Source organism: Dermacentor andersoni, chromosome 9 (assembly GCF_023375885.2).
Source record: "Dermacentor andersoni chromosome 9, qqDerAnde1_hic_scaffold, whole genome shotgun sequence".
Taxonomy (NCBI): domain Eukaryota; kingdom Metazoa; phylum Arthropoda; class Arachnida; order Ixodida; family Ixodidae; genus Dermacentor; species Dermacentor andersoni.
Genome location: NC_092822.1, coordinates 98,260,671 through 98,268,332, shown reverse-complemented (window position 1 = coordinate 98,268,332; position 7,662 = coordinate 98,260,671).

Genomic DNA, 7,662 nt, shown 5'->3' with positions numbered 1-7,662 from the left:
CCTGCCTGCCTGCCTGCCTGCCTGCCTGCCTGCCTGCCTGCCTGCCTGCCTGCCTGCCTGCCTGCCTGCCTGCCTGCCTGCCTGCCTGCCTGCCTGCCTGCCTGCCTGCCTGCCTGCCTGCCTGCCTGCCTGCCTGCCTGCCTGCCTGCCTGCCTGCCTGCCTGCCTGCCTGCCTGCCTGCCTGCCTGCCTGCCTGCCTGCCTGCCTGCCTGCCTGCCTGCCTGCCTGCCTGCCTGCCTGCCTGCCTGCCTGCCTGCCTGCCTGCCTGCCTGCCTGCCTGCCTGCCTGCCTGCCTGCCTGCCTGCCTGCCTGCCTGCCTGCCTGCCTGCCTGCCTGCCTGCCTGCCTGCCTGCCTGCCTGCCTGCCTGCCTGCCTGCCTGCCTGCCTGCCTGCCTGCCTGCCTGCCTGCCTGCCTGCCTGCCTGCCTGCCTGCCTGCCTGCCTGCCTGCCTGCCTGCCTGCCTGCCTGCCTGCCTGCCTGCCTGCCTGCCTGCCTGCCTGCCTGCCTGCCTGCCTGCCTGCCTGCCTGCCTGCCTGCCTGCCTGCCTGCCTGCCTGCCTGCCTGCCTGCCTGCCTGCCTGCCTGCCTGCCTGCCTGCCTGCCTGCCTGCCTGCCTGCCTGCCTGCCTGCCTGCCTGCCTGCCTGCCTGCCTGCCTGCCTGCCTGCCTGCCTGCCTGCCTGCCTGCCTGCCTGCCTGCCTGCCTGCCTGCCTGCCTGCCTGCCTGCCTGCCTGCCTGCCTGCCTGCCTGCCTGCCTGCCTGCCTGCCTGCCTGCCTGCCTGCCTGCCTGCCTGCCTGCCTGCCTGCCTGCCTGCCTGCCTGCCTGCCTGCCTGCCTGCCTGCCTGCCTGCCTGCCTGCCTGCCTGCCTGCCTGCCTGCCTGCCTGCCTGCCTGCCTGCCTGCCTGCCTGCCTGCCTGCCTGCCTGCCTGCCTGCCTGCCTGCCTGCCTGCCTGCCTGCCTGCCTGCCTGCCTGCCTGCCTGCCTGCCTGCCTGCCTGCCTGCCTGCCTGCCTGCCTGCCTGCCTGCCTGCCTGCCTGCCTGCCTGCCTGCCTGCCTGCCTGCCTGCCTGCCTGCCTGCCTGCCTGCCTGCCTGCCTGCCTGCCTGCCTGCCTGCCTGCCTGCCTGCCTGCCTGCCTGCCTGCCTGCCTGCCTGCCTGCCTGCCTGCCTGCCTGCCTGCCTGCCTGCCTGCCTGCCTGCCTGCCTGCCTGCCTGCCTGCCTGCCTGCCTGCCTGCCTGCCTGCCTGCCTGCCTGCCTGCCTGCCTGCCTGCCTGCCTGCCTGCCTGCCTGCCTGCCTGCCTGCCTGCCTGCCTGCCTGCCTGCCTGCCTGCCTGCCTGCCTGCCTGCCTGCCTGCCTGCCTGCCTGCCTGCCTGCCTGCCTGCCTGCCTGCCTGCCTGCCTGCCTGCCTGCCTGCCTGCCTGCCTGCCTGCCTGCCTGCCTGCCTGCCTGCCTGCCTGCCTGCCTGCCTGCCTGCCTGCCTGCCTGCCTGCCTGCCTGCCTGCCTGCCTGCCTGCCTGCCTGCCTGCCTGCCTGCCTGCCTGCCTGCCTGCCTGCCTGCCTGCCTGCCTGCCTGCCTGCCTGCCTGCCTGCCTGCCTGCCTGCCTGCCTGCCTGCCTGCCTGCCTGCCTGCCTGCCTGCCTGCCTGCCTGCCTGCCTGCCTGCCTGCCTGCCTGCCTGCCTGCCTGCCTGCCTGCCTGCCTGCCTGCCTGCCTGCCTGCCTGCCTGCCTGCCTGCCTGCCTGCCTGCCTGCCTGCCTGCCTGCCTGCCTGCCTGCCTGCCTGCCTGCATCCATCCATCCATCCATCCATCCATCCATCCATCCATCCATCCATCCATCCATCCATCCATCCATCCATCCATCCATCCATCCATCCATCCAGGTTAAACAAAACAAGAAGCAAAAAACACTGAACTTCCACAACCAAACTTTCTGATCCCCTATCGCGAATATGGATGGATATGAGCGTCCCCTTTGGAAAGGGGCGGTGGGTTGCGCCACCAAGCTCTTGCTACTATACTGCCTAATATCCTACCTAAGTTAAACAATGAAAAAAGGGAAAAAAAAACACTCTGAACTACCACGCCCAATTTTTCTGATCCCCTATGGCGAACTGTGCTTTTGTACGTCTCCGTCTTTTGTCGTTTCCCTACTTTTCTTCCGGCTTCAAGGAGGCCAGTGGTGCCTAAATCGACCGCTGGGTAGACGTCTACACATTCTGGTAGACGTCTACACATTCTAATAAAACATGCTCCGTAGTTTCCCTAGCTTTACTGCAGCAAGCACATGCTTCTTCTTCCTTCTCACATCTCGCTTTATAGGTGCGTGTTCTAAGGCATCCCGATCTCGCTTCAAAACGTAATCAGCTTCCCTTTGAGTTATCATCAATGGTTTCTTTCCTGATTTCGTTTTTTCCTCTTAAGTAGTTACTCATGGCAGGTTTCTTTTCCTTTGCCGCCACACATGAGATTAATTCAGCCTCTGACTTTCCGCTTGACCTTCTTTGTTGCTGTGTTGTCCACTCTACAGGCCGCATACTTGCTGGTAAGCTTCCTAGTTCTTTTCCTACACTGTGACTCAATGTTTTTCCTGTACAGATACCTGAACATTCTCCCAGCCCATTCACTTTCTTCCATATTCCTCAGCCGTTCTTCATACTCAATTTTACTGCGAGCTTCCCTCACTTCAAAACTAGTCCAGCCCATATCACCCTGCACAGCTCCATTTGTAGTCTTCCCGTGAGTGCCCAATGCGAGGCGACCCACTGACCTTTGGTTACCGTCGAGTCCTGATTGTACCCCTGATTTATAGCAAGCAACCGCATTTCCAAAAGTAAGTCCTGAAACCATTACACCTTTCCACATACCTCGGAGGACCTCGTACCTATTGTATCCCCATGGATGGATGGATGGGTGGAAGGTAGGAGCGTCCCCTTTGAAACGGGGCGATGGCAGTTGCCACCATGCTCAGATTTTTATTTTGCCTTTTATTTTTATCTGTGTGGTGTGTTATTGAATTTCTCGATTTTCTTTAAATACGTCTTCCTACCCTTTTAACCTTATGTCACCTCTCTGCTTTTGAGCCACCAATCCTCCAATCGCCTTTTCCTAATTTCCACCGCACCTTTATTTACATGACTATCATTATCTCTGAACCCTAGGGCCTCAGGAAGGGTGACTGTGGCCGCATCGACATCGGGGTTGATACCATCACATTTTAGTATGAGGTGTTCCATTGTTTCTACATATTTACCACACACAGTACATGTGTCTTCTTCTTCGTTAAATTTCTTTTTATAGCTCCGCGTTCTAAGACATCCTGATCTAGCTTCAAAGAGTAGGGCACTGCCTCTTGAGTTATCATAAAACGCTTCCTTCCTGATCTGCTGTTTCCAGTATCGATATAGTTCTACACTATGCTTATTTCCCATTGAATTTATCCAATTTTTGCCTTCCGCATTTTTAACCTGTCGTTTAATGCTCTGTCCTTTTTCGTCCTCGTGTCTGGCATACTTACTGGTTAGCTTTCTAGTTCTTTTCCGCCATTGTGAGTCAACGCTCTTTCTGTATAGGTATTTAAACACCTTAGCTGCCCACCTGTTATCATCCAATTTCCTCAGACGTTTTTCGTATAGGATTTTACTCTGAGCTTCCCGTGCTTCGAATGACGCCCAGCCCATATCTCCCTGTACTGCTTCGTTTGTGGTTTTCCCGTGGGCACCTAGTGCTAACCTTCCCACAGCTCTCTGATTTACCTCTAGTCTCGACTGAACCTCTGCCCTTAAACACAGGACCGCATTCCCGAAAGTAAGCCCCGGCACCATTACTCCCTTCCAAATGCCTCTCAGTACCTCATACCTGTTGTAACCCCACAATGCCTTATGTTTCATTATCCCGGCATCCCTTCGCCCTTTTGCTATTAGAGACTGTTCGTGCTTTTCCGTGTACATCTGCCCTTTGTTTATCCAAACCCCGAGATACTTGTATTCGGCCACTCGGGGTATTTCGTGGCCTTGTATTGTAAGCTCCTGATCAGTTGTATCGTTGAAAAACATCCCACCGGACTTAGCTGCACTAAAACTGAAACCTAAACTGTCTCCTTCGTTCCCACAGTAATTAACCAGAGTTTGCACATCTTCCTGGCTATCTGCGAACAGTACAATATCGTCCGCATACATTAAACCCGGTAGTCGTTGCTCAACAACCTTTTCGCCTAATCTGTACGACAGATTATACCCTAGATTGCTTCGTTGTAACCTTCTTTCCATGCTTATCATATAAAGCATGAACAGCAGCGGTGATAGAGGACAACCTTGCCTTAATCCTTTGTGAACCTCGACAGTTGTCGTACTCTTGATTCCTTCCCATGTTATTTCAACATTATTTTCTCGATATAGTTCCTGTAGAAAATCAATTACCTCATTACCGATACCTTCAGCTTTTAATATGCTCCACAGGAGTTCCCTGTTCACATTGTCGTATGCACCACTTATGTCCAGGAAGGCTAAATACAGAGGTCTATTTTCCGCCTTAGCTATTTCTATGCACTGGGTAAGCACGAACAGGCTATCATCTAAGCGCCTACCACTTCTGAACCCGTTCTGAAGTTCTCCAAGTATTCTATTACTTTCTACCCATGACTGCATTTTTAATTTCACCGCCTGCATCGCCAGCCTATATATAACTGATGTTATCGTAATTGGTCGGAAAGATTTTATGTTCTTCTTATCACCTTTTCCTTTATAAATCAAATTCATTTTACTCTGTTTCCAGCTGTGCGGAATTTGCTTATTTGTTATGACTGCCTCAAATGCTTTTATCAGCGTTTCCTTGCTTCTTGGGCCAAGTTCATTAATTAACTTGATTGGAATTTCGTCTATCCCCGCGGACGTGCATTTTGGAACATTTGCCTCCGCCTTTTTCCAGTTAAGATTGGTCAATTCTAAGCTGTTTTCTATTATGCTATTCTGTGTTGCTCCCTCACTTGGGGCGATTACCCTATCGTCTTTCCTAAATGACTCTGCTATAACTGAACCAATGTAGTTCACAGCGTCATCTCCCTCTAAACAATTTCCTTCGGCATCGTGAATCTGTTCCTCTTTTCTGTGATTAGCTTTACCCAGCCAGCTTATATGGTTCCAGAATTTTCTTGACCCCCCTTTAGTTGCATCGCGAGCTTCAGCCAGCCAGCGATCAGAGGACTGCTTTATTTTAGCCTGGACGAGGACATGCACTTGTTGTTTCTTTTGTCGATAATATTCTCATTTTTGGCCTATCTCCTCTTCAGATAACTGCGCCCTCTTTGCTTCTCTGTGTTCCCGAGATGCCCACCGTCGTTGTTCGATGGCCTCTCTAATTTCCTTATTCCACCAACTTCGTGGCTTCCCCTTTCCTCTCCAGCGGTTTACTCCTTTTACCTCTTTTATTTTTGTACTAATGAGTAGTTCTAACTCATTATAATCCCACCTTTCCATGGGATGTTTCATTATTGCTTCCTCTATGCCAGCCGCTATTTGCGCTATTTGCGCGTCATTTAATTTTGCGTACTCTTTTTGGCTTCCCTGTATTTCTATTTTGAGTAGGGCTCCCAACTGTAGACTAATACGCTTATGATCACTTCCGAGGCTGTACTGCGTTAGTGTTCCTGTATATGCTCCCGCAGGGAGCAGAGTTGCGCATAGGTCCGGTTTATGATCCAGCCCTGCAGTGAAGCCACTCCTCGCGCGCGCAGGAGGCAAATGCCGCGCGGTCGAGTCAAGCTTATTTACAACATGTACAAAGTACAGTGTTGAAGGCCACCCTGGCAAGAAAGCTGTAAACATACAGCTTGACGAGGCCAGGGGGCCACCACCAGGCAACATCAGCATCGCACACATCCGCAGTGCAAACAATAAGCTTTCGTAAGTAACTTCAGTAATACAACACGTGGTATATATCCACTTCCCTGGGCATGAATAGATCTTCATACATGCATAATCATTCCGAGCGCATTGAAATTCGGGTGAATAACATTAGCGCCAGGGAAATATATACTGTTACAGTTTAAAAAATGAACATTATTAAAAGCAATAATTAAAAGGAAGTTAAACAACAGTAAAGAATGTGCAAGTGCAACTTACAAGAAATGAAATGAATATACATGTGACGAGTACATTCTGAATACGTATGAAAACCAACTAAATTACAAATTTTAAACAGTCAGGTGAAATTTATCAAAGACAAAGATATCGCGGAATAGCATGCGTGATAGAACCGTATCTCCATTTACTCACTTCTGCAGTTGATTTAATTGCGCGGGTACGTTGTATGTCAGGGTTTGCATAAAGTAATTCGTTCGATGGTGCCTTATCATCCATTTTTCCGATCCTCTTGTTACACGGGTGCTGGGTCGTTCCATTTGTGTTCCATTTGCTTGTTCGTCTGCTGGTCGCGAGCTACACGCGGCAACTGTACGCAAGCGCTGAGCAAGGCGACACTTTTTAATGCAGGCAAAGCTCGAACGATTGGCGCAGACGGAGAGGCGCCAACCCACCGAAAGTTTTAATTTGTGTGTACATATATACACGCACATATACACACACACGCACGAATGTACATATAAACAATAGCCCCCCCCCCCCCCCCTCGATCCCTCGAAATAAAATCCTGACTACGCCCGTGGCTCGAACAGCTGAAAAGTTCGCGTGCAAACGCGCATTACCTTGCAACAAAAAGCGGTGCAATGTTTTTCAGCACGTATATGAAGTTTTCTCGCGGAGTCGGAAGACAAGAAATGTTTTCGACGGTGTTTAAAGAAAACTTCACACACGTGTGGTAGACAATTATGTGAGCACATTTTGGCTGCCGAAACGAGAGGAATAATCAATGTCGCCAACAGAACTATCGTGCCTGCAATTATGGCAGTGACCGTTGGCCGTCATTCATCACTAAACGTCGTTCACAGCAACTGCGCGTTTTCTATATATACGGTGCAGGCGCGTAAATTTAAACGCATTTCAAATGTCCACCTGCGCACATCTTATGCAAAGCTTATTTTTACGATTCATACCGCACACTTAACAGCTGCTTCGTAGCAGCAAATCTGCAAATGGAAAAAGATTGAAGAGGCACGAGCTTCTAGATCAAATTTATTTCGTACAAGGGAATGGATGAGCAATAGCTGGTAGTAGCAGGGGATGAGTGCTGGTTCTTGGAGCCTCGGGGGGAAGAATTCAAAGCCACTGGAAAGGCAACAAGTTATTAAAAGTAACAACAGGTTATTTTTATAGGACTAATCACATAAGATGACAAACTGGCAAAGTAATTATTCACACATTACAGACTGTAATATGACAGCACATCGTTCTTTATCTCTTCATACTACTCAGGTTAATTTACTATAACACAGCGCTTACTAAACGTACAAAAATAATTTTGCATTCCTCACGTCGACTAAGGCTGATCGAACAAGCGACATATTGCGGGCGGTAAATGCTGAAGCTATCGTAGCTGTCTCATAAGCAGGAGCGCACGGTGTCTTCGCTTACTACAAAACAATGAACACCACCACAGCAATCGACTTTACATGAAAAATCAGAACGCCGACAAATTTTAAAAAAAAGAACGGTGCAGAGAAAAGCCAGGGTGCAGCGGGCAAATTGTACCTGCTGGCATTTACTCTGTTCTG